A 27981-nucleotide genomic window follows, 5' to 3' on the forward strand; every position below is an offset into this window, starting at 1 on the left:
AGAATTTCCCCCCCCCATGTCAGTCCTAAACAATCAACCCCTTACCCTGAGACTTTGCCCCCTTGTCCTAGGATTCTGTCGGCAGCAGAAATAACCTCTCAATGTCTACCCTGACAAACCCCTCCAGAATTCTATATGTTTCAAAGAGATCATTTTTCATTCTCCGAAAGTCCAGACAATCAGCCCCTCACCATTGGACAACCCTCTCACCCCAGGGGCCAATTTAGCAAGCCTTCGCTTTACTGCCTCCGAGGCAATTATATCTCACCTTAAATAAGCTGTTTAGCTTACACGCAATCCTGTGTTGTAGCATCACCAGGTTGGCACCTCATTTTTAGATATTCTGGTACTACGCCTGACATACTCTCCTGTACTGGTCAAGGAAACAGGGTTGGTCCCTTGGCTTGATGGTAACGGTGGAATGAGAGATATCCCTGGCCATGATGCTACAGACCGTGGCTGAATATAATTCTGCTGCTGTCGACAGCCCACAGTGCCTCATGATGCTTGGTTTCGAGTGTTAGATCTATTATGAACCTATCTCATTTCGCATGGTGGTAGAGGCTGACAACAGAATGGGGGCTATAAGCCAGTAAGTTCTTCATTGCCAGGATCAGCAGGGCAGCAGTATGATCCAGCCAGGCTGAGCTTGATTATCATTAGCTTGACCTCCCTCCATCTTTTGAGCGCAACATCACCTAAACCAAGAGCAGCTGAAAGTCACACACAACCAAGGTAAGCGAATTCAAAAATCTTCCTTCAGGTTCCAGCGACTTAGCTGCGAAATTGCTGACTCGTAGCTTTGCACCATGGATCAATGTCTCAAGGAAAATAGGCTATGGCTGTTGAGACATGTTCCATCTCGGATGCTTAATGAGGAACAGCCAGAACTGGATCCCACTCAAGAGTAAGAACAGCAGCAGTGCCTTCCCTTGGTTCACTCAACACTCACATTTCTTTCCACAGTAGAAATTATTTGAACAGGAGTTTTGAAACAAAAGCATTTTTAAATGAAAACACATTAATGGATTTTCGTTTCGCCAATAAAAACTTCCATTCTGAGTACAGTAGGTATTTAAGTCAAGTAGAAGGGAAAATTGAAGAGAATTAACACTATGAAAAGTACTTAAGGACTGTGTTCATACTATGTTGTATTGTAACCTATAGTGCAAAAATATTTTCAATTCTTCCCTCAGGGAGTAACACTCGACATTTAAATAATTGTACTTTTACAGTACACAAGGGAATTAGAATAATTAAATCTCTCTGCATAGATGCTTATAAGCAATGCTAGCCATTGAGATAGACATTCATCTTTTTGTAGAAATGCAAATTCTGTTTGCAAGCCTTTCTTCTGAACTGTAATTTAACTGCCAACAAGCCAGAAACATTTCAGCCACCATTTTACTGCCAAACTTCATTCTTATCTACACTTTCTTGGAATATTGACGGATTGTTTTGTTTTGCTGTCGCCAAGGAAACAAGAGGAAATTAGATAAAACCTGGAAGAAAGAAGCTATTAAACAATCTGGGAACAAAGCACATAAGTGCATGCGATAGTTCGGATGTGCAGCTCGCACCAGTATAGAGAGACATGATGAGACAAGTTGTCTACTTCTGAAATTTCTAATGGTGCAGTCACACTCCACAAGTTCAGCAACAGAGGCATAACTGCTTCACCCCAACACTGAGCCTGAAGAGCAAGTGAGGTGCTTGAGGCCCAAATTACCCCAGGACCTCTAATGGTAAAAGCAAAATACTGCAGATGTTGGAGAGCTGAAACAAAAACAGAGAATGCTGGAAAAGCTCAGCAGATCTAGCAGCATCTGTGGAGAGACAGAGTTAACGTTTCCAGTCCATTTGGCCGAGTTCATGTGCTCTGAAGAAGGGTCATACGGACTTGAAGCATTAACTCCGTTTCTCTCTCCACAGATGCTGCCAGATCTGCTGAGTTTTTCCAGCATTTTCTGTTTTTGTTACCCCAGGACCTCTGTCCAACTCATTCCTGCACTGTCGTGTGCTTCCTACTACTGAGCAGACAGAAACCAGTCTAAAATGTAAAGGAATAAAGATCATTAATCCTTTCTTATTTTTGGACCACTGGTCATTTTTTTTTTAAAAACTTACATCTATGAGTTGATTAAGGTAGCAAATCTAAATAGTTAAATGGTCCCAGACTTTGGATCCAGGGAAAGGTCATGGAAAGGTTAAAGTAGTGACCAAAAATCCCTGCTGAGCAGCTAACAGGGTTTATGGTGTTAGACCAGCACCAAATTCAGACTGACTTAACACTAACTTCAGCATCAGTGCCAAATAAAAGCACCGCATACATCACAACCACTACAGTATGAATGCACCTCAAGAGTTTGTTTCAAAAATAAGAGTGAGCAGGAGTAGGCCATTCAGCCCATCAATCCTGCACCACCATTCAATAAGATCATGGATGGTTCTAGTGGCCTTAACTCCACTTTACTCATTAGCCTTCTGTTCCTGGCCAATCCAAAATTATTCTAACCCAGCCTTGAATATATTCAATGACCCAGCCTCCACTGCTCTCTGTGGAAGAGAATGCCAAAGATTAACAACCATCAGAAGAGATTGCTCCTCATCTCCATCTTAAATGGGGGACCCCTTATTTTGAAAAGTTGTGCCCCCTAGTTCTAGATTGCCCCCACGGAACATCCTCTCAGCATCTACCCTGTCAAGTCCACTCAGAAACCTTTATGTTTCAAAAAGGTTACCTTTCATTCTTCTGTAGTAGGCCCAACCTTTCTTCAACCCTTTCATCCCAGGAATCCCAGCCTAGTACACCTTCTCTGAACCGTTTCCAATCCAAGTGCCTCTGCCCTTAAGTAAGCAGACCAAAACTGTACACAATACTCCAGATGTGGTCTCACCAGTGCCCTGTAAAGTTGTAACAAGACTTTGCAACTTTTATATTCCATAAAAGCCAACATTCCATTTGCCTTCCTAATTACTTGCTGTATCTGCATGATAACTCTTTGTCATTCATGTACACGGATATCCAGATCCCTCTGTACTTCAGTAGTCATTCTTTAGTTAAGTAGTAATCTACTTTTCTACTCATCCTGCAATTATGCTCTATCTGCCAAATTTTTGCCCGCTCACTTAACCTTATGCATCTTTGCAGACTTTTTGAATTTCTCATATAACTCGCTTTCCTACCTACTTTTATACTATCAGCAAATTTGGCTACAAAATAGTTGATCCCTTCATCCAAGTCATGAATTTAGATCATAAATAGTTGAGGCCCCACCACTGAACCCTGTGGCAGTCCACTAATTCCAATTTGCCAACCTGAAAATGGCCCATTTATCCTGACTCGGTTTCCTGTTAGCTAGCCAATCCTCTACCCGTGCTAATATATCACCCCAATATCATGAGCTCTTACCTTGCATAGAAACCTTTTATGGGCATCTTTTCAAATGTCTTTTGGAAATCCAAATACACGATGGCTGCTGGTTCCCCTTATCCGTCACAAACTGCCTATGCCTCCACAAGAATTTCTTTCTTCTCTCCTAATCAACTCCATCAATCCTTTAACTTTTTTTTTTATATGTCTATAAAAGATTTCTGTATTCCTTCTTTTCTCAATTTCCCTTTGCCCTTCTTCAATTCCCCACCACCACCCCAGCACTCTCTGTATTCTGTATCTGACATTTGTCATAAATCCTTAAATCTTTTGTTTTATTTTAATCTATGCCCTTTGTCATTCAGGGAGCATTGGCTTTGGATGCCCCACATTTCCTCCTTAATGAAGGATGATTGGTTTACACCCGGATCATCTCTGCCCTGAAGGTCTGCCATTGCTCATCTACAGTTTTCCTGGCCAGCCTTTGCTTCCAATCCACCTGTGCTCGATTCTTTCTCAAATCCTTGAAATTAGCTCTCTTCCAGCTGGGTATTTTTAACCTTTGATTTTTCTTTGCCCCTTTCCGCAATTACTTCAAATATAATTATATTATGATCACTATTAGCCAGGTGCTCTTCCACTCCACTTGCCCTGGAACAAGATGGAGCATCGTTCCCTTCCTCACTGGGCTAGAAACATACTAAATCAAGAAAAGTCCCTTGCACACATTTTAGGAATTATTGGTCCTTCTTCCCTTTGCTCTGATTCTCCCCTTTCCCTAATCCACATTAGGGTAATTATTATTACTACATTTCTCTGAAGCTTGGTGCAGATTTGCTCCACTCCCTGCTCCTAACTATTTGGGGGTCTTTACTAAACGCCTAACAATGTAACAGCTCCTTTTCTGTTCTTTAACTCTCACTGAATAGTCTCAGTCTTTGAAGCCTCTTGTATATCATTCCCCTGAAATGTTATGCTTGAATACTGACTCCCGCCTCCTTCCTTCAAAATTAGTTTTAAATATTAGATAGTTGTTGAACAGGGCTCTGTGTGGCAATTGATTTCCATAATAAGGAGGTGGTGGTGCAGTGGTATTGTCACTGGCCTAGTAACCTATCAGGGTAATGTTTAGGGGGCCTGGGTTCCAATCCCACCATGACAGATGGTGAAATTTGAATTCAATTAAAGAAAAAATCTAGAATTAAAAGTCTAATGATGATCATGAAACCATTGCTAATTGTTGTTCTTTCCTCTTTAGGGGAAGGTAATCAGTCATCCTTACCCAGTCTGGCCTACATGTAAAGCCAGACCCACAGCAATGTGGTTGACACTGAAATGGCCTAGCAAGCCACTCAGTTGCACCAAACCACTAAAACGCATATGGACTTCAGCAGTTCAAGAAGGCAATTCACCACCAGCTTCTCAAGGGCAACATAAAAAAGTTGCCCAACACAGAATCGTCACATTCATCTGACAATCTTGAAAAATCAAACACCTTAAGATTTGACGGAAAGAGTTTTCTAACATATTGAATCAACCTGCCTTCAATCTTGCTAAACTGGATTTTGTACAATTTCGAATCAACTTTTATTATTATTTTTGATCAATGTGCAAAGAGAAACTAAGACTGTTTCAACATTTCTGTATGTCGATTATTCACTTCTAATGCAGATGTCAAAAAAATTAAAGCCAGACCTATGAAATATCATCTATACTTGAAAAAAGTCCTTTTTTACATCCAGTTGGTTTTAGCCACATTTCACACATGCTTCCAAACTATGGCCAAACATGGGTTTATAAGCTGTGAAGCAGTTTGTTTGTTACCACAGCAACCAGTTTACCAGAGATGTTATCAAAGGAGCCAAGTATAGATTATGGGCGGCATTAGATATGCAGTGTCAGCTCCATCTAAAAATAGTATGCATCATCTTAATAATATGTCATAGTTATTAACCTATCAATCTGGTGGTCATCTTGGAGGAATTTAAAATCCGTCCACAGCCTCCTGCTTCCCTATCTCTGTAACCTTCTTCAGTCCCATAACCCTCAGGTATTTGTGCTACTCCAACTCTGGTCTTTTATGCATTCTCAATTTGAATTTCTTCACCATTGCTGACTGTGACTTCAGTTGCCTAGGCCCTTGACATCTGCCTCGCTTTCCACTTTTAAGATAAAGCCAAGCTGATATCGCCTTACGTGACTCGGTATATCATGTTTTATGTCCTAAGCACCTTGGGATGTTTCATTACATTAAAGGGGCTGTAGAAAGAAATGAGTTACTGCTGGTGAATTCACAGCACACCCTCCTGAAAACAAGAATTAGCCTCAGCCAAACAACCTTTCATGCACTTGCAGAGTAATGTAGTTATTATTCTTCCCCAGAACTCAATTCCCCTCAGGCAGGATTGGCTGCAGTGGAACAGCGGATGTGGAAAACAAATGGCCAACTGGTGCTTGTTGGGGATTGGGAGCTGATGCGGAATCTTGGAGGCAGTAGAAGGAAGGCTTTGCTCAGAATCTATTTAGACCATACCCAACATGTGTGCTAGAAGGAAGAGGGTCCTTATTCCCCAGTACTAACATTCAGCCATCTCGAAGAGTGCAAATTTTTTGACACAATAAAGGGAAGTGGGAGCCTTGAGTTTCAGCCTGCTATAAATTGGACTCTGCTCTAGACAGCTTCAGGTTTACTGGCATGAGTTGCTCCTTGAGTAGTCTGAACATCTTACTTTTATTGGATGTGACAGACATGAGCCTACAGTTGCTGGCACAATCGAGGATCAATAGTAACCCTTTGTGACTTAAACTAGTATTTATATTGCACCTTTGTCCTGATGCGTTGCACAGGAACTTCATCAAAATAAACTTGACACCAAGCCGCATAGAAATATCAGGAGACAGAAGGGCAAATGCTTGGTCAAAGCGGCATGTTTTAAGGGACATTGTGAAGGAAAATCAGAGATGGAGAGGCTGAGGGGGGAAAATTAGAGAGTTTAGGGCCTCAGCAATTGGGACGTGGCCACTAATATTGGAGGCAATTAAAATTGAGGATGCTCAACAGGCCAGAATTGGAAGAGTATAGCTATCCAGGCGGGTTAGAGGAGGTTACAGAGATAGAGAAGAGGTGAGGCCATGGAGGGATTGGATAAAGATGAGAATTTAAAAAGGAGTTGTTGCTTAATCAAGAGCCAATGTGAGTCAGTGAGCACAGGGGCTGATGGGTGAGCAGGATTTCCTACACGTTAGGATACAGGGAGCAAAGGTTTTGGACAACTTCAAGTTTATGGAGGGTAAAACATGGGAACTTGGCCAGGGTTACAATGGAATAGACAATCTAGAGGTAATAATGGCACGGGTCAGGGTTTCAGCAGCAGATGAGCTGAGCTAGGGGCAGAGACAGGCGACATTCTGGAGGAGGAATTAGCCAGTCTTAGTGATGGCGTGGATGTGTGGTCAGGGGTTAATCTCAAGGTCAAATATGATACCAAAGTCGTTAACAGCTTAGTACAGCCTTAGACCATTGCCAAAGAGGAATGGAGCCAATAGCTGGGCATAAGATTGCAACAAAGGATGAACCCAACTGCTTTTGGTTTTCCAAGTATTTAGTTGGAGGAAATTTCTACTTGCCCAGTGCTGGATGTCAGCCAAGCAACCTGACAATGCAGAGACAGTGCAGAGATCAAGGGGGTTGGTGGTGAGGTAGAATGTGACATCGTCAATATACGTGAGAAAACTGACAACGCGTTCATTGACTATGCGGCCCCCTTGGCAATATCAAGTTAAGAAATAGGAGGGGTCCAAGGATAGATCCTTGGGGGACGCCAATGGGGATGATGGAGAGAAACCATTACAGCTGATTTGCTGACTACACCTGGGGAGATAAGAATGGAAGCAGGTGATTGCAGTCCCACCCAGCCAGACTACAGGGAAGAGGTATTGGAGCAGAATTTCACGGTCAACCACAAAGGCTGCAGACAGATTGAGAAAGATGGGAGGAAAATAGTTCACCTTGGTCACAGTCGCATAAAATGCCATTTTTGACTTCAACAAGAGCTGTTCTGGCACTGTGGTTGGGGTGGAAACCAGAATGGAGGAATTCAAAGCTTCAGGGTGGATTTGGGAGACAACAACACACTCAAGGACCTAAAAGGAAATAGAGCTTTGAAGCTTGGAATAGAACTTGCAACGGGAGGAACGGTCAAAGGTTGCTTTCTTTTTGAGAAGGGAGTGATGACAGTAGATTTGAAGGAGACAGTTGCAGTACTTGAGGAGGCAGAACCATTAACAATATCAGCTAACACAGGAGCTAGAAAGGGAAGCTGGGTGGTTGGCAGTTTAGTAATTAGGTCAAGGAGGTAATTCCTGTGGATGAATTGAGCTTGAAGACAGCATGAGGGAAAGAGAGGAGAGAAACTTGAGGAAGTTGCAAGTTTAGGACGAGGCCAGGGGAGAAGATTAGAGGAAGGTTGGCCTAGTGGACTAGGGGAAGGGAGGGAAAGAAACAGAAGCAGATCAAATGTCTTAATCTTAGTGACAATGAAGTCCATGAACTTCTCACACTCGTTGGAGGTGAGGACAAAGGAGAGAGGAGACGAGGTTTGAGAAGACAGTTTGTAGGAGAAAAGAAATCAGAGATGGGGGGATTACCTTTGCATCCTGAATGAGCCTAGAATAGTGAACAGTTTTTGCAGATGTCGTGAAAGTATAATAATTCTCATAATATTATTGTGATTTATTGTAAAAGTAGATTAATAATGGGGTTTGGATAGTGTGAGAGAGAATGTGAGAGAGAATGTGTGAGAGAATGTGTGAGAGAATGTGTGAGAGAGAGTGAGAGAGAGAGTGAGAGTTTTAATTGAATTGGAGAAAGCTGGTCTGGAGGCTTTGACTCATCAAAAGAGGTTAGGTTTGAAATGCTAAATACATAAACATGGCTGAAGCCTTAGAATGCGAGCTGAGGAGAATTTGTGTTTTTAGATAAATCAGGGCAGCCTGAGTTTCAAAGAGATGGTAGGATGTTTACACCCAGCCAGAGAAGCTAGGCCAAGCAGTGTTAACCAAAGGTTACTGACAATATTAGCACCATGAAAACATTTATATTATGAGAAAGGTACAGTTCCAAAGACATATGGGAACAATGGGAGAAACATGTATAAAGGAGAATGAGGCTGTGTGTCAGTGGAGGCACTGTGAGATCTATCAGAAAAATGTGAAAAGCTTCCAGTATTTGTGCATTAAATCTGTCTACAGAAACCAAAGCTGGAAAAAGCTAATTTGAATTTTACTGTCCAAGATATTGTGTTAACATGCTGGCATCTGTTTAAAATCTATTTTTTTTTACTGTTGCCTTAATGGGGGTATAACCAGAAACCAGATTAATTAGTGGTTTTGGGAGTTGTTATGGTTGTAATTTGTAGGCCTGTGTGCTTGAAATCTTTTCTTTCATTAATAAATGTTTAATTTTGTTTTTAAAAGAATCTCAGAAGTCTCAGTGGACTAATTATTTCTGAATTTAGGGCAAGCATTTTGAAATAAATACAAATTGCAAAATCGTTGTGGTAGCACAATCAAGTTTCCCTTGTGGATTTGATCCACCTGGCACAGATCACCTGCTGTGTCATAACACAGACAAGACCAGAACCTGATAGTGCTACATGGAGCCCAGCCAGACCTAGCAGTGGGTGGCTAAAGCAATGTCTGCCATATCCTTTCAGGTTTACATCCCTTGGACTCAAGGAGATGATGCGAGCCATATTGGGGGCCGGGGGGGGGGGGGGACAAACAAACAAAGTCAGGGTGAGAAAGAGTAATGGTTTTAATGGGATGAGGGTATCAAAAGGTGGAAGTGAGGGTGTGGTTGAGCAGCTTAGTAGCTGCAGAATAGCCATGGTGAATGGAGGATCAAAGGCTAGACAGTTGAGCTTGCATTGTTGCAGTTGTAAGTGGATTGAGAGACACCATTCTGCAGGGGCAGACAGAACTATGTGGGATAAAAACAAAATGTGGGGTTGGATAGAAGAAAGGAGATGAAGGTGGAGAGCAATACTAGAGATGGTCTTACCCACAATTGACACAAAGGGACTGTGAGGCCATGTGAGATGACAAGGTTGAAGGAGTGTCCGCGAAATATGGGCTGGGAGGTTTATATGGAAGGGGACATTGAGAATGGATATGAGGACAGTGAATTCAGAAGATACAGCATGATGAATTCAGATGGAGGTTGAAATCACCATGAATGAGAACTCGCTCAATGCAGAGTCTAAGGTAGGAAAGCAGTAAAGATGTCAGTGAAAACATTTTGATGATACATGAGGGGGTGGTAGAGAATGAAGAATCTAGATGAGAGGCGAATGGTATAATTATTCAATCTCTCTGATGCACCTTCAAATATTAATACAAGTAGACAACATGCCACATTAATTCACATCAGTGGGTCAATTTACAAACAAGGTGGCATTTAATTGTCAACATTTCCAACACTTCAGCCTCAGTGAAAGTACTCAACAACTTTCCCCTCAACAAACCTGATATCCCCACAGCTTTCATGTATTAAAGCTGTTTCCAGCCTTTTATCTCCCTCCATTCACAGATTTCAAAAGGCTTTGTCCAGCACAATGAGCGTGAAGTCTTTTTCAAGCATCTAGACAAACAAGCAAGCAAAACGCTTATTGCTTACTCACTGGGAGGAAAACAAGACATTTAGCATGTTCCTCACTTTTTATTTAAGTGCTTCCCCCACACCGCCCCCCCCCCTCCACCCCACTCCCCCCCAAACACCCAGCCCCACGCCCAACCTGTGACAATACACTTTGTTTAGGAACTCTTCTTCCAAATCCTCAGGGGAAAGAAAACAAAAAATCATGAAGATAAAAGCAAAAAACTGCGGATGCTGGAAATCCAAAACAAAAATAAAAATACCTGGAAAAACTTAGCAGGTCTGGCAGCATCTGCGGAGAGGGACACAGTTAACGTTTCGAGTCCGTATGACTCTTCAACAGAACTCTTCTTCTGTTGAAGAGTCGCACGGACTCGAAACGTTAACTGTGTCCCTCTCCGCAGATGCTGCCAGACCTGCTGAGTTTTTCCAGGTATTTTTATTTTTGTTTTAAAAAAATCATGAAGTTTGACATAAATGTAGAGGCACCCAATATAAAAACAAGAAAGTTGACATTGTACAAAACACTGGGTGGGTCACAGTTGGGAGTATTGCCCCATTCTGTCTGCCCCATTCTCAGAAAAATGGAAACCATAAAGTAAAAATGCACTATGGTGGCAGAAAGGAAGTTATAATATGAGAAAAGGCTAAAAAAAAGTTTTATTTACAGTGGAAGGGAGAACAGAGGAATAGAGCAGGCATTTTCAAAATTACGAAAGGTTTTGAAAGCACGAACAATGAACGATTGTTTCTGCTGTTTAGCAAATAGGTAACAAGGAAACAAACTCAGGATTAGCATTAAAAGAATGAAGTTGGAAATCAGTATTAGTGTACTCAAAGGATCATTAGAACGCGGAATGTTTTATCACAAGTGGCTATTGAGGCAAAGAAAGTAACCTGATTTAAAATGGAATTGGTTAAGTATTCAAAAAAGGAATTTAATAGGATACGGGACAAAGCTGATTAATGGGATTTTCCAGTGGAAAAGCTAGCAATCAGATCCAAGGGCTGACATTTCAAGCCAGAGAAGCTAAGTGTCTTTATAGGTAAATAAAAAATACTGTGGATACTGGAAGACTAAAATGAAACAGAAAATGCTGGAAAATCTCAGCAGGGCTGACAGCATTTGTGGAGAAAGAAACAAAGGTAATATTGAGTCCGTATAACCCTTCTTCAGAGCTCTGAAGACAGGTCATACGGACTCAGAATGACCCAGGCGTTGTGATTTGAGGCAGGCTTGACAGACCTGAAGTCTTTTCCTGCCTGTCATTTTCATATGTTCATACCAGCACAGCATGGCCTCAATGGGCCAAAAGGCCTCCTGTGCCATAAAGACACCACTATTCCATGACCCAGCGCCTTGGTCAAGTAACCACATTCTTCATTGTAATTAGCATGATGGGCAAAACTAAGATCCCAGCTCCATAAGCATTAAATTCATTCACCAATTTGTGGAAATATTTGGTGTTGTTCAGTAAGGCAGTGAAAATTCTCAGAAATCTCCACAAATATAAGGTCACAAAGATAAATATTACCTAACTCATATACAGAAAGATAATTTTTTCCTCATAGCAACCAATAATGTCAGTGTGGCTCTGTTGCCACAACATCAGAAACAAGGCAGTACAAAAATCCACTTCAAGGCTTAAGCATGTAGCCTATTTCAGTTCAGTATTGAGGCAGTGCTGCAGTGTCTGCTCGAGATGATAAACTGAGCCCTTACCCACATAAAAGGCATGAGATCCCATGGCACTATTCAAAGAAACGCAAGGCATTCTCTGGTCAAAATGCCTCCCCTTTTATTAACAGGAGCAAGACAGGCTAGCTGGTCATTCAGAAGTAATTCATTGAATGTGAACAACTCAGAGATCCTGTAGGCTGAAAGTTTTTATAGAAGAATGAGTTAGATGAAGAAATCACACGAACATTAATTTCCTAAAACAGTATTTTAGGTGTAAATATTAAGTACATAAGCACTACCAAACTGTGGATGACATCACTTAATGGTTAACAGAATCTCTACTGATTGAACAGCACAGTAGTGTTGAAGAGAGGATAGCTTTTTTTATTCTTGTAACATATCCAAAAGATTTCTTTACTCCTGAGCATATGACAATATCTCCCTTTCCAAGGAATCCTCTTTCTGTCTCTGTGGCAATAGCACATTAGAAATAAATTTTAATTCAAACAGTTTCAAATACATTTGCATGCAGTAATTATGCAAATCCTAATCGCAATCCAAAATGCATTACACTAACTTGTCATCTTTCAATTTTGTGGATGAAAGATAGTTTTTAGGCTCATGCAATTTTTTTTAAAGTCTCCCTCAAAACATTGGGCATCTCTAAGTGTTGCTGAATTATGGCAATTTTTTCAGAAAGCATTAAGTCCCAGGTTGGGTACAATTCTCCATTGAGGCTGTGCAAGTTTAGAGCGAATGCGTAGGTAGATAGTGCCCTCGAATCCTGGACTCTTGCACATCCCCATTGAAATTGCTCTCATACTGCCAGCTGTGCCTTCAGCAGCTAGGCCATGGAATTCTCTCCCTAAACTTCTGTGCCCCTCTACCTTTTCTCCTTCAAAACACTCTAAGCCACATTTTTTGTCATCTGTCCCAATATCACCTTATGTGGCTCGGTGTCAAATTGTCAGTAGCATTCCTATGAAATGTTTTGGCCTATTTAAGATGCTGCATAAATCTAAGTTGCTGTTGTCTCATCAGGTTGCTACTTCAATATTAGTGCTGTGGTAAAGGATCTGAACATTAAGCTTCTATAGTGTATTGATTATCACGTTCACCTCACACGCTAAAGGTGGAACTTTTTATAAAAATAACACCTTCATGTGTCCGGAACATTTAAAATATATAATTGCTTCTAAAAATAGCTCAAGGTACTATACACAGTATCTGCTGTAGAGCAACTTGCGTTCTTGCTTAACCAAGATTTCTAATCAGCAATTAGTAAGAGAATGAATTGCTTTACTCATCTGACCACGGATTATTTGTTTCCAATCACATTAGTCGCCACTTCCCTTTCTGACCATCATTATATTTTGTTAAATGACTACTGTTTTTGCAATTGTGTCTTTTTTCTTAAGTGCTTTTTTGGGAATTTTATGTTTGATGCTACACTGTGCATTTTAAATGTACATTATGAGCAAACACTCCCAAATTAGATTGCTCGCAGCCTCTACTCTCTCCTAAAGTTAGGGTGTCAGAGAAAGACCCTCACCCCCCACCCCCCACAAGCAGCATTTATTTTCCTGTCTCTCATCTGTATCTAATGGGATTACCAACTAGTGCCAAATTAATGACAGATTTGTAATCGCACTCAGAAGACCATAAGAGACCATAAGACATAGGAGCAGAAATTAGGCCATTCGGCCCATCGAGTCTGCTCCGCCATTCAATCACGGCTGATAAGTTTCTCAACCCCATTCTACTGCCTTCTCCCCGTAACCTTTGCTCCCCTTACCAATCAAGAACCTATCTATGTCGGTCTGAAATACACTCAATGACCTGGCCTCCACAGCCTTCTGTGCCAATGAATTCCATAGATTCATCACTCTCTGGCTAAAGAAGTTTCACCTCATCTCTGTTCTAAATGATCTTCCCTTTACGTTGAGGCTGTGCCCTCGGGTCCTAGTCTCTCCTACTAATGGAAACATCCTTCCCACGTCCACTCTATCCAGGCCTTTCAGTATTCTGTAAGTTTCAATCAGATCCCCCCTCATCCTTCTAAACTCCATCGAGTATAGACGCAGAGTCCTCAAACGTTCCTCATATGTTAAGCCTTTCATTCCTGGGATCGTTCTCGTGAACCTCCTCTGGACCCTCTCCAGGGCCAGAACATCCTTCTTGAGATACGGGGCCCAAAATTGCTCACAATATTCTAAATGTGGTCTGACCAGAGCCTTATAAAGCCTCAGCAGCACATCCCTGCTTTTATATTTCCCCCCAAATTCATTTCATATGGGATCCTTGCAACCCGCCAGAATATGCCTTCACCCCTTTTATCTGGGCAGATTTTGAATCCAGATCCCAGTGATTTAGGGCCCTGACCTAACATCTAAAGCATCCAATCAATATTTGCCTACTGGTTTTTAAAAACAGTAGTTTTGGGCTTTAAATGGGAACACCTCCTTATAGCCATTTTTGCTGGTTACATGTTGAAGTATTTGCCAGCAGGTTACATTATTCTGCTAAGCAGTGTCAGTGATCCAAAAATCTATAAAAAAAATTTCACTCATTTGAAAAGATGACTCTGTTATCAACTTAATTAGTAATTGGGCAGCCTCTGGAGAAAAGTACAGAATGAATAATGCTTGAAAAATTAATAGAACAGAACTATGATAAACTGATGTCACATGAAAACAAACAGATCTTTATTTCTTCTTCCTGGATTGTGTTCTACTTTTGAATCTTATCAGTACAGGAAGCTACTCATGATAACTGATAAATCACACCTCCAGACTCACTAAGCCTCTCATCCATTCACACTGTTTGAAATTCTTCAACACTAAATGTTGACGAGTATGAAACTAGTTTTAACAGCTTACTCTGGGGATGGTTTCCCCTCGAATCTGCATAAGCTCCTAATTACAAATCAGCCTTGTGCAAAACCGCTCGGTGGCAAAGCACCTTGCAAAATGTTTAATCTGGGGGCAGGCATGAAACTAAACCTCTGTCCAAGCTCTTGTATTCAATCCTTTGGAGACAAAATCCTGTACAATATTAAACCACTTTTAAGAGATAGTGCATCCACTATTATTTGCTTTCACTGATAATTAACCTTTATGTTGCAGATATAACAGCCAAGATTGCTCTACAGGTCTTCATTTTCTACCTGGGAAACCTGCTTTATAGATAACAACTTCCCATCCCTTGAGTGATATAAAACCTGTTCTTCGCAATAACTTCACTGTGCTTTATTCAAAAACATGGAATGTTTCTCTAACTTCACAACTTTCAAAAATTGATTGCAAGCATGTCTGGAAACAGCAGAGTTAAGAATTTTTGCATGCAAAATCACATTACATGGTGTAATTAAATGCACTGTGGTAGCAGTTATTAGGTAACGTTCAAAGGCAAACTGGGGCAAAATTCCCTGGTAGTCACTGAACACCTTCGTCTGGCACACATACACTTGCAGCATGTGGGAGGCTTGATGGAGGGGAAGACATTTGTTTCTCTTCATGCCATGCAAACTAAGGACGAAGGAAGAGTAATGCGGACTCGAAATGTTAACTCTGTTTCTCTCTCCAGGGTCGCTGCAAGACCTGCTGCGTTTTTCCAGCATTTTCTGATTTTATTTCAGATTTCCAGCATCCGCAGTATTTTGCTTTTAAACAAAGGGCTACTTTTGGCCACTCCTTCTTTGCTGCAAAATAAAGCATGATACAAAAATGGGGGTTAACCAAAGGCAGTGCAGGAGCCTAAGCAATGGAGCACTGCCAATTTTAACAGTTAAAACAGCTGGGGAAAATATCATGTCCCCCCACCTAATGCCTCATTGGATTTTTATGGCATCTTTTCAGGCTAATGTTCAATATAATTAATAAAAAAAATGTATGTTTATATAGAAGAATTAATGAATTAATTTATTAATTCTTTTATCATTGACCAGCCTCCAGGTTTATATCAACAAACGATACCCCATCATATTGCTCTTCCAAGAGTAGATCCCATGGCGAGAAATGCTGCAAGTTTAGGAGAAAGACCATTTTCCTTTTACCCCTATGTTATTTTAATCCAATCTTCCTCAACACTCTGGCACAGCAGCTAAAAAAATGGCTAAAGGTAAAATTGCACATTCGTTCTGCAGTTCTTAACACCAGTCACACTGATTTAATACATTATATTTACCTTCATGCCAATGAATATTTGTTTTAGCTTTTGCAGTACCATCTATAAAATCAGCAACAAAATCTTGTCTGTAACTTATTTCATATGCAGTGCAATATGATTATCAAATCAAAAATGGTATTATCTTCTGTTCTGCAGTAAAATCTTAAAATTTGTGAGACACAGGCAAATAACAGAGAAGGAAAACAGTAAGGAAAACATAAACTGCTCAGAAATACATCTAAGCTTCAGTAGGTAAAAAGGACTCTCTGGTGCAGGACTAAATTATATTGAACAGATTGAGAGTTTCGACCCCTATTCCATGCAGATGTTAACAAATCTCATCTTGTCTATTTATTGGGGAAACATAATTGGTGATCCACGTTCCCATCTGCAACTCCCCATAAACTTCAGCTCCAAATCTCTGCGGATCTATCTCAAGTCACACCAAGACCCAGTCACCCATTATCCTTTCCCTCACTGACTATTTACTCCCAGTCTGCCAAAATCTCATTGTTTTTTTTAAAACCTTCAGTGGCACTGCCCTTCCACATTTCCACCTCCAAAACCTCTACAAAGCCCATCATTTTCTGACAGTGACCAACAGTGCATGCCTCCCTCCTTTTTCCCCATCACAGGGAGTTGGGCCTTTAGCTATCTAGACTCCAATCTCTGAGATTCCCTCTCAAGCTCCCTCTCTTGCTTTAAGATGCCTCTTAGAATAACTGTGTGAAAGTTAGAAACACAACAAGCTGTATTTTTCCCCCTGAGGTAGAAGAAAGCTTTTGCCTTGGCTATAATCTTTGTATTATGAAGCTTTGATGGTTGCAAAATGCCATCCATGGTGAACTGTAGTGTAGTGGTTACAGCACTGGACTGTGAATTCATAAGTTACTTTTTATTATTCATTGGATGTGGGCCCTAACTGCCCTTGTTTAGAGGACATTTAAGAGTCAACCGCATTGCCGTGGGTCTGAAGCCACATGTAGGCCAGACCAGATAGGGACTGCAGGTTACCAGATAGGGATGGCAGGTCAGATTTTCTTCCCTAAAGGACATTAGTGAACCGGATGGGTTTTTACAACAATGGTTTCATCATTAGACTTTTAATTCCATGTTTTTTTCATTGAATTCCACCATCCACTGTGGCATGATCTGAACCCGGGTCCCCAGAGCATTGCTCTGGGTGTCTGGATTACTAGTCCAGTGACAATGCCACTATGCCATTGCCTATACATTTTTCTCCGCCAATAAACCTGGTAACTAGGTTAGCACTATTATCATAATCAAGCTAGATCTAGGGAAAAGGAACCTGCCATCTCTCCTCATTCCAGTATATGTAGCTCCAGCCCACAGCACGCACAGACTTTAAGGTCCCCTACTATAGTCCACCTCTACCTTCGCAAGGACGTGAAAGATAATTGCAGCTTTGTCCGTCACTATTGGATAAACGTTCCAAATTCATTGACCTGTTCTGACAAAAGGTCAACAGCCCAAAACGTTAACCATTTCTCTCCCCACAAATGCTGCTTGACACAAGCGCTTTCAGCAATTTTTTTTTGTTTGTTTTAGCTCAAAATTCAATTTTTTACTTCAAAATTTATACTAGGATTCTTTCATTTAGGCCTTGATGACTAAATTTGCAAAAGGCGTGACTGTTTGGTTTTGGTGCTTATTAATGCATCAGTGACTAGGGTGCCACTTGCACGCTCAAGGGTGTTACGCTACCCGCTTTTAAAAAATCAATTAGCCACATGCCTTATGGTCAATCAGAAGGCCAAAAAACATCAGGCCTTTTCACAAAAAAAAAAGTGAGATTCTTTGGTAACCCAAACCACACTGCATTCTAATGAGGCTTCACGTGTGCTTTGGCAAGGCAGAATCTCTCCTCAGACTTCAAACCCGAGTGGGCATTACATTCTCTATGATATGGGTACTAGCCAAGATTATCTTGGAACGCCAATTATCTAACTGTGCTCACCAAATAAATAAACATATGGTTTTATTGTCCTGCAATTTTTTTTTTTGTCCTACTCAAATTTAAGAAGCAACATCAATTGTTTGTTCACTAACGGCAGACTGGCTCCTAGTGTTAGAGTGGCATCTGTCTGTCCAGGGTTCCAAAATGCAGAGAACCAAAGGGCAGATCTCTCAATTCAGAATCCGTAAACATCCAGAAATCATTACCTCCCTGATCAGGTAAATTTAGTTCTTAAGATCATGCCTTGCTAAGATTTACAGGAAAATGTTAAACTTTCTTCAGCTCAAAACACAACTGCCATTAGGAGGAGGCCTGACAGCAGTTAAGTCACTCTTTGCAGGGTACCTGGGTCTCTGGCCTACTCTTGTAATCACATTGATATGGACGGCCCAATTATGCCATGGTCACTAATGAGCCCAGCACACGTTGCTGGTGCCATTGGAGGTCAGGGGCAAGTGGTTGGGTCGTTTCTTATTGGAGATGGTCACTGCCCAGCATCGATGTGGTGCAAATGTTACCTGCCATTTGTCAGTGCAGGCCTGGTTCTTAATCCAGGTCCTGCTATAGTCTGGCATGGGACTTCAGTTTAAATTACACTGGTGCGTCTATTTATGTTTCTTCAATTATATTTGATACACTGCACACGAAAACATTTTTAAAAACACTGTTTCGGGCAACTGGCAAGAGCCTTACATGAAATGAATCGGAGTGGATTCTAAAGTTCCTAGCAGGTGCAGGTGTACTTCAAACCATCACCCATCAATTAGAACTGATTTGGCAATCTTATTCAAATAAAGCATTCAGATTGGCAATATAGACATACAGAACTCGTCCAATAAAGAATTTTTTAATGCTGGAAAATAAAATACATTTTTAAAAAAAATTCAGAACTAGATGATTCCCCCTACATCTCTGAGACTTTATAAAGGGCTCTTAAGTAGGCATCTGCCCTTCACCAAAAAAAAAAGTGTTCCAGTATATTTATGATACCACAAGTGCAATTTATAAATAATTCAAGAAGCCACAAATACACAAGAAGGTTTGCCTTAGGAAAGCGAGGAGAGATGCAATGATTGAAATACAAATCAGCAGTAGCTCTGTGTCAGCAACATGTCGGTTACAATGACCTTATAGAAAAGGCCATCCCACCCCTCAGTCAACTCAGCATAAGTGAGGAGCAAAATAAATTTTCCTTCACATTGAAATAAAAAGGTCCATATCCCACAGTATGAATAGCTATTAGAAGAGAGATTTCCTCTCACATGCTATAGCAGTGACTTTAAGACACAAAAGCCCATTTGCAAAATTATTTCTTTTTTTTTGGAAAAATATGCTTTATTCATAAAATATCTGAAAGAACATTACAAAACATTTCACAATGGCCAACACAAAACGTGCAATCATATTCCAGTTTTCCACATCGATCATGAGGTGCTTTAATACAATCAATGAACATTACAGACATTTCAACATGGTCATTACAGACAGTCAGACAGTGGCAATGGTATTCAAGTTATCTACATGGATCATGTTGCACTCTGAGGTACTTCAATACAATTGTGACACATGTAGTTTTCACTGCATACATTCCTTGTGAGTCATACAGCCCGAGGAGTCTATACAATTCCCAGCCCCTCAGTGCACGTCGCAGAAAGATCTTAGACAGCAACCTTTCCCCATTATGCCTTTGCAGCGGCTGCCCCAAGCTTTAGTGCGTCCCTCAGCACATAGTCCTGGACCTTGGAATGTGCCAGTCTGCAACACTTGGTCATGGATAACTTTGCTCTGGAAGACCAGCAAGTTTTGGGTAGACCAAAGAGCATCTTTCACCAAGGTGATGATCCTCCAATTGCAGTTGATGTTTGTCGCGTTGTGTGCCCCTGGGAACAGCCCATAGAGCACAGAGTCCTGTGTCACAGAACTGCTCGGGATGAACCTCGACAAAAATCACTGCATCTCTCTCCAGACCTTCTTTGCAAAGGCACAGTCCACAAGGAGGTGAACAATGGTTTCTTCCCCACCACAGCCACCTCAAGGGCAGCATGTGGAGGCGATGAGACGCTTGGTGTGTAGAAAGCATCTGATGGGGAGGGCCTCTCTGATCACCAGCCAAGCTACATCTTGGTGCTTGTTGGAAAGTTCTGGTGATGAGGCATTCTGCCAAATGACTTTGTCAGTCTGCTCAGGGAACCATCCCACAGGATCCACCCTCTCCTTTTCCCTCAGGGCCTTTAAGATGTTACGTGCCGACCACTGCCTGATGGACTTGTGGTCAAAGAAATTTCTCTGCTTAAAATTTTCCACGAGGGACAGGTGGTACGGCACGGTCCAACTACTTGGAGCGTTCCACAGCAGCGTGGCCAGACCCATCCTTCGCAACACTGGAGACAGGTAGAACCTCAGCACGTAGTGACACTTGGTGTTTGCATACTGAGGGTCTACGCACCGCTTGATGCAGCCACACACAAAGGTGGCCATCAGGACGAGGGCGATGTTGGGCACGTTTTTTCCCCCTTTATCTAGAGGCTTGTACATAGCGTCCCTGCGGACACGATCCATTTTCAGCCTCCAGATAAAGCGAAAGATGGCTCGGGTGATCGTCACCACGCAGGAGTGTGGAATGGGCCAGACCTGCACCACGTACAGCAACAGCGAGGGTGCCTCACACCTGATGACCAGGTTCTTAGCCGCAACGGAGAGGGAGCGTCGCTCCCACATGCCCAGTTTTCTTCTCACCATAGCCACTTGCTCCTTCCAGTTTCTAACGCATGCCCCGGTCCCTCCAAACCATATCCCCAGCACCTACAGGCAGCCTGGCCTTACAGTGAAGGGGACAAAGGATCGGTCAGCCCAGTTCCCAAAGAACATGACCTCACCCTTGCCACGATTTACCTTGGCTCCCGAGGCCAGTTCAAACTGGCCACAGGTGTTGATCAGTCTGCGCACCAACAGCGGATCCGAGCAGAAGACGGCGACGTCGTCCATGTACAGGGAGGCTTTGACCTGAGTGCCTCCTCTGCCTGGGATCGTCACTTCTCTTATGTCCAGATCCTCCCTGATGGACTCAGCAAAGGGTTCTATGCAACACACAAACAGGACAGGGGAAGAGAGGGCAGCCCTGCCTGACTCCAGATTTAATAGGAAAGCTATCTGATTCCCACCCATTGATTGAAACTGCACTACTGATGTTAGTGTAGAGCAGTTGGATCCAGTTGTGGATTCCCTCCCCAAACCTCATTTTGGAGAGCACATCCACCATGTAGGTGTGCGATACTCTGCCAAAGACCTTCCCCTGGTCCAGGCTGATGAGGCAGGTGTCCACACCCCTGTCCTGTACATGGAAGACATAATCAACCTACCAAGTAAGTACTGGATATATTGTAAATATAATCTGCAATTGTATGTGTCGTGAGGCACCTCAGAGTGCCATGTATTGTATTGCACGTTATGTAATGTCAAATTTGAACTGTTATGTGATGTGTTTTCACAAATTTTATGAATAAAGCATACTTTTAAAAAATAGAGGGAGAAGGAAAAAAACATACTGTATCTTGTGAAGTTCCCTCATTGCCAGACAAATTTACATCTCAAAATAAGTAAATGCAGACTTGATGTAGCACCTGCCAATTTTTGCAGCTAGACTAATAGTCATTTTGAACACGCTCGGTCTGCTTTACTGACAGTTTAACTTGTGTGTGATGAAAGTATTTTTTTAAAAAACAGGCAGGCTCTCGACTCCCAAGCACCATCCAATGACACCCACTGGAAGTGAACGAGTTACTGGATATGCAAATGATTTGCACCATGTACATTGGTCTTGACTGCTGCTCAAGCTGCCTGCTGGCACTCTCAGTTGATGCTGACAAACAGTATTGACGGATGGTAGGTGCCTGCGGAAGTGAACCCCAGCAAGTAATCAATGCCTTCTCTATGAAAGGAGAGATGAGAAATAAAAAGAATCCAGCCTCTGGGATACAAAACCACAGAATAAAGTAAAACCTCCCAACATATATAATTATATCTTGAAACTAGCTCCAAAGATCTGCTTTCACACTTTTGGAATATTACACCTACAAGGTCTACGTTGCAAAATTACAGGTGATTGCTATCATTTGACTCAGTCAAACGCACAAGGAGGTAAGCAATTCATACAGTATTTCAGCCTCAAAAATCCAAGATCAATATATTTTCCTATTTTAGCTGTTTGGAGATGCTTAAAACTTACAGCATCACCACCATTGGGTGAGTGCTTAGCAAAGCTCAATTACTGCAACTAGCAAAAATAGTCTGCTTCATAATTATATTAGTCTCTCTGAAGGCTTTACTTCCTATTGTAGGGCACCAAGTTCTCAATTATTCATTTTCTATTTCAACCCCTAATATCAAAGGTGAAAAAACAATGATATGAGAGCACCAGACAATTCACTGCAGGCATCATTATGGTTAGAACATAAGAGGTAGGAACAGGACTTGGCCACACGGCCTCTCAAACTTGATCTGCCATTCAATAAGATCATGACCGATTTTCTACATCAACTCCATTTTCCTGCCCAATCCCAAACCACCTGATTCTTCAGTGTGCAAAACTCTTATCGGTTTCAGCCTTGAATGTATGACTGAGCAACCACAGCTCTCTGGGGACGGTGGCAATGGTGGGGGTGGGGTAGGGAGTTCAAAGATTCGCAACACTCTGGGTGAAGAAATTTCTCCTCATCTCAGTCCTAAATGGTCCTGAAACAGTACACCAAGTTCTGGGCTCTCCAACCAGGGGAAACATCCTCTCAGCATCTACCCTGTTAAGTCCTCTAAGAATCATATACCTTTCAATAGGATCATCTCTGAGGCCCATTCTACTCAACATTTTCTCATAGGACAACCCTCTCATCCCAGGTATCAATTTAGTGAACCTTCAAGCCACCCATTCTCAGGCAGGTGTATCCTTCCATAGGCAAAGAGACTAAGGCTAAAAACAGCACTTCTGATGTGATCCTCCTATATAATTGCAGCAAGGCCTCTTAACTCTTACACTCTAATCCACTTGCAATAAAGACCCAACATAGAAATTGCCTTCCAAATGCTTGCTGTACCTGCACATTAACTTTCATTGAGTTGTGCACACACCCAAATCCCTCTGTATACCAACATTAACTAGTCTCTCACCTTTTAAAGAATATTCTTCCTCCCAAAGTGGGAAATATCACATTTCCTCACATTATACTCTCTCTGCTAGCTTGTTGTGTTCACGAAACTTCCCTCCATCTCTTTGCAAGCTTCATTTTCCCAACAAGCTTTGTATCATTAGCAATTTTGGATACGTTACATTCAGTCTCCTTTTCCAAGCCATGATAAAGATAGTAAACAACTGAATCTAAGTACAGGTTCTTTTGGCACCCCACTAGTTGCAAACTACCAACCCAAAAAGTACCTCTTTATTCCTACTCCCTGTGTTCTGTCCATTAACCAGTCCACAATTCAAGCTAATACATTACTCCAATCCTATGAACCCTAATCTTCCACAACATTATCTTGTGCAGCACCTTTTTGAATGCCTTCCAAAAATCCAAGTTTACTACATCCACTGGTTCCCCCTTATCTACCCTCCACATGCAATAATTTCTAATAGATTTGACAAACACTATTTCCCTTCTCTAGAAGGATTTGACTCTGCTTCATCATATTGGGATTTTCAAAGCGCCCAGTTACCATCTCCCTATCAATAGATCCAATCATTTTCCCCACTTCTGATGTCAGACTAACTGGCCTATGGTTCTGTTTTCTCCTTTTCGCCTTCATTTCTTGAAAACCAAGGTTGCATTTGTTATCTTGCTCGCTATAGGGATTGTTCTAGAATCTAAGGAATCCTAGGATTTCAAAGCCAATGCATGCACTATCCCTGTAGCCACCTCCCTTAAAACCCAGGCCATCGGGTCCAAAAAAATTCTCCAGTAGTTGCCCATGTCAGTTATTTACATCAAATTAAGCACCTTTAATCTTAATAACAGTTTATGCTTGCAGTCACTTACATGTTTTATATTCCCAGTAGAATGGAATGCCCAAATATAATGAAAGAAGATATGTGAAACATTATAAACCTCACCACCTTTGCTCTTTTATCACATTACTGTAGGATAGCATTTACATGCTTATGTATTATGAGTGTTAAATACAAAGTATGTGGCAAGCAAATTATGCATTGTCAGCACCTGCTAAAGTCAATTTTCTAGGATTCATTTAAATAGATAACACTGAGACAAGATAGGCATTCTAGCCACAGAGCAAACCCTTCTCAGCACTACCATTTCCCTTATACTTCTTGCCAATCTGAGCTAGGTAGGAATTAAGAATTTGGTATTTTGCCCAGTTTTATTTTCACAAAAGCCTCTTAGCTCATCCACAAAACATCTGTCCCAGCCCAACTGTATGTTAGTCACAATATGGAATTGTGCAAGTCTCAATAACAAAATTCTTAGAACAGTTTGACAAAATACTGGGGGGCTGTTTCCCTTGGATGCAGAGTCTACAACTTGGGGTCACAGACTCAGAATAAGGAGTAAGCCATTTTGGACTGAGATGAGGAGAATTTCTTTTCACTCAAAAGGGTAGCGAATCTTTGAAATTCTCTACCCAGAGAGCTGGATGCTCATTCCTTGTGTATATTCAAGACAGGTTGATAGTTTTATTTTGGACACTGAAGAAAACAAGGGATTATGGGGATAGTATAGGAAAGTGGAGTTGAGGTCAAAGATCAGCTACCATCTTATTGAACAGCACAGCAAGCTGGAAGGGCCGAAGGGCATACTGCTGGCCTATTTCTGAACAGGCGTCACTGAATCAAGCACTTTGCAGAAATGTCAACTCATCTGAAAGGATGGAAACCTATCTGGGAAGCAATCTCTTCCCATGCTGTCCCAGCACTTCTGATGTCAGTCAGTGTGGCTGGACCACCTTACCTGCAGCATCAGCTGCAGATGCAGAAAATACGGGAAGAAAATACGAACAGAGACATTCAAAGGCGCCAATGTGTGCCCATAAAGTTCGATGAGTTTTCAGGATCTACTTTGTTCCTGATATTCCCCGTGCCCCGCATTTTAAATCCTTTCCTGCTGCATCGCTTCCTTTCTCAGGGATCAACCGATACTGAAATGGTTCCATTGTGCCTTAAAAAAAAATCAACATGAAGAAATTTGGCCTATTTATTCTTCGCATGCAGATACAGCTTAATTGCTTGCCAGTAACTCTCCCAAATTCCAATTTTTGTGACCTCTTAAACAAAAAAACAACCCACCCGTTTCACGGTGACGGGTCACACTGAAAATCAACTTCATCGCTGGTTATTGGGCTGCTCCCTCTGTGGCTCTTTTTAAGCCACATCACCGAGATGCTTGTTAATTTCAGCAATGTAACTATTCTGCTTAAAATGGCTACAGCTTTAAAATAAATGGTAGTTCCTTTGTTTAAACACTCTTCTCGCTCGCATCGTTTAATCTCCCCTCAAAGAAAGCATTTCGTCCCAGGCAGATTTAAATGAAAAATATTCAACCGTTATATTTAAACGTTCATTCCGTGCGCCGAATTTACGTGAGAGTTTTCTACAAACGGGTCCCAGTGTGAACATGGTAAACTTTCTAGTTCCAGTATGTACAATTTTCGCATATTAACGCCCACCATACAAGGCTAACAACGTGAAACGAAGTAAAACAGAATAAATACCAATTATGACATTATCCATTTATAAGGATTGACATTTCTAAAATGATCGTGGGGAACCATGATTATTGTCATCCTAGTAAAATGATAATTGGACAGGTGCGAAGATATAACGCCCAGGACAATAGGTCTTTCTCTCATTATGGATGGAATATCACAATAGCACATACAGGGAAGCAAACTGTTTTAGCAGCATTATTCGTAAACAAACCAGGCATCTCTTAGAGATTACACGGTGCACCCCGCAAAAACGACAGGTGCAACCATTCCTGCCAAATGTTGCCAATTGCAAAGCAAAAATATAATCCGGCGTCCTGCAAAAAAAAGATTGAATTCGCAATATTGGAGGGGCGTTTCTCAGAATTAGTAGATGGTCAGCAATTGTGACATCAGAGAAAGGAACTGCTAATGTTTTTATCAACACCAAAATAAATACATACATACATCGGTCTTGAATGTGGAGGAAAAATAATGAAGTGCACATTAAACCAGTTGCAATCGGAATGAAGAGGGTTCATAAAATTCCCATTCGAAAAACATACAGGACTTAACGATTCATTACAGGGGGAGGAGGCTGCTGATTAATTACGCTGAAAAAGATCACATACGCAGCGAGAATCCGATACAATGGGCGTGCGACCTGATGTAAATGTTACTTTTACATTCGCTAGAAGTCAGGCGTGCGGTTCATACAAAGAGAGCGAGGGGGAGAGAGAAACTCTCACTCTGAGATCCTTTAAGCTCGTTATGTACAGCAACAAGATCGATAACTTAAGAAAAAGATATCACGTAGATTGTACTTCTGAAATGCCGTAACACTGAAAAAGGTGTTGGATTTCTATTGGCGTATTGCACTTGAGTAAAAAAAAGGACCAACTTTTGTTACACCAGCAATTTTTAAAACCCTATCCCCAAATCCCAGGACCCCCCTCCCTCCCTCCCTGCCCCCATCCCCAAAAAGCCTAAAGATACAAATACCCCTTGAAATCGGGTTTATCACCGAAGTCCAGAGTTTCTCCTAACAAGAGAGGTCAAATATTTCGAAAACTCAGGTTGAGCCTTCTCCGCCTCCTGAATATCATGTATACACACACACACAGACACAGCAGCATCTCGTCCCATCATCTGCAATGAGAAATTACGGGACTAAATGGGAACCTTTGCATTGCTGAGTGTCACATTACACACCGGGGCAGTAATGTCATGTTTCCATTTTATTGTCATCAAATGCAACAAAATTGCTGTGCCCTTTGTGAATGAAAGCACTCAGTGAGTGAGGGAGGGGAGGGGAATCGAGAAAGGAGTCCAGGTATTTCATGCGGACTAGCCGCAATTCCAGTTCTGCCGTGCATAGCATTGCGCCCTGTGCAATAACATTGCCTCGCGTTTCTGCTCGCACCCCTTTATTTTGATAGCACTAGACCAGCGACGCTGGAACTCACCGCTCCCTCTACTGTCACCGCAGTCTGTCATTCCACTGAATATTCTGCCTCGGGCACCTTTTTGCATTCCGCCGAGCAGAAATAAAATTGCTGGTTGAACAGCCGCTAAATTGTCTTCCTCTGCAATAATCTCTCGCAGCCTCTGTTGTTTGCTGGTGCTACCAACGCATTTGTGCTCTGCGATCCATTGCTCAACATGGCAGGATTCAGTGTCTCTCGCAGACACTTGACACTCGCTCCAGCTGGCCAGTTCCACCCCCCCCCCCCCGCCCCGCCCCCTGCAACTTGACAACAGGAAGTGCAGGTAGATTGGCTGATCGACAGCGCCGTCCAACCAATGGCATGGGCCTGGACTTCCGATTCGTCCTTGGATTGGCTCCGCCGCTCCTCCATCACGGACAAGAGGAGGCGGGGTTCCATCCAGCCTTTGATCAGTGAAAACAGGCTCACTGTCTCCATTGCATCCTGGGGATTGTAGTTCAGCAAGGAGTTGTGAACTGAACAGTTAAAAGGGAAAGTCAAGCAAATGTGAATCCTGTTAAAAGTGCAATTAGGAGGGAGGGGAGGGGAGGGGAGGGGAGGGGAGGGGAGGGGAGGGGTGGTGGGCTGTTGTATCAAAATTGCAACTTACCTATCCACCTGTAACTTTCATTTTACACAGCTCTCTCAGCAAGGTTTATAAGGGTTATGGAGGCAAGACAGGCAGATGGAGTCAAGATACAGCTCAGCCCTGATCTATTTGAAAGGCAGGATAGATTAGATGGGCTGAATAGCCTACTCCTGTTCCTATGTCACTACTATGCAATTGTCTAAAACAGAAACAGAATTACCTGGAAAAACTCAGCAGATCTGGCAGGATCGGCGGAGAAGAAAAGACTTGACATTTCGAGTCCTCATGACCCTTCAACAGAACTGGGTGAATTCAAGGAGAGGGGTGAAATATAAGCTGGTTTAAGGGGGCGGGGGGGGGGGGGGGTA

The 27981-nt window shown here is 42.0% G+C and overlaps 1 protein-coding gene across 2 annotated transcripts in view; it reads right to left on the minus strand.

The window, feature by feature from the left end:
* ralgps1 (Ral GEF with PH domain and SH3 binding motif 1) overlaps window positions 1-27232 on the minus strand; it is a 758811-nt gene extending 731579 nt beyond the window's left edge. For both annotated transcript variants that reach the window (XM_041193970.1, XM_041193968.1), the window contains exon 1: window positions 27004-27232. The gene's annotated coding sequence lies outside the window, so the exon portion shown is untranslated. The remainder of the gene's footprint in view (window positions 1-27003) is intronic.
* Between the last annotated feature and the right edge of the window lie 749 nt (window positions 27233-27981).

Source organism: Carcharodon carcharias, chromosome 8 (assembly GCF_017639515.1).
Source record: "Carcharodon carcharias isolate sCarCar2 chromosome 8, sCarCar2.pri, whole genome shotgun sequence".
NCBI lineage: Eukaryota > Metazoa > Chordata > Chondrichthyes > Lamniformes > Lamnidae > Carcharodon > Carcharodon carcharias.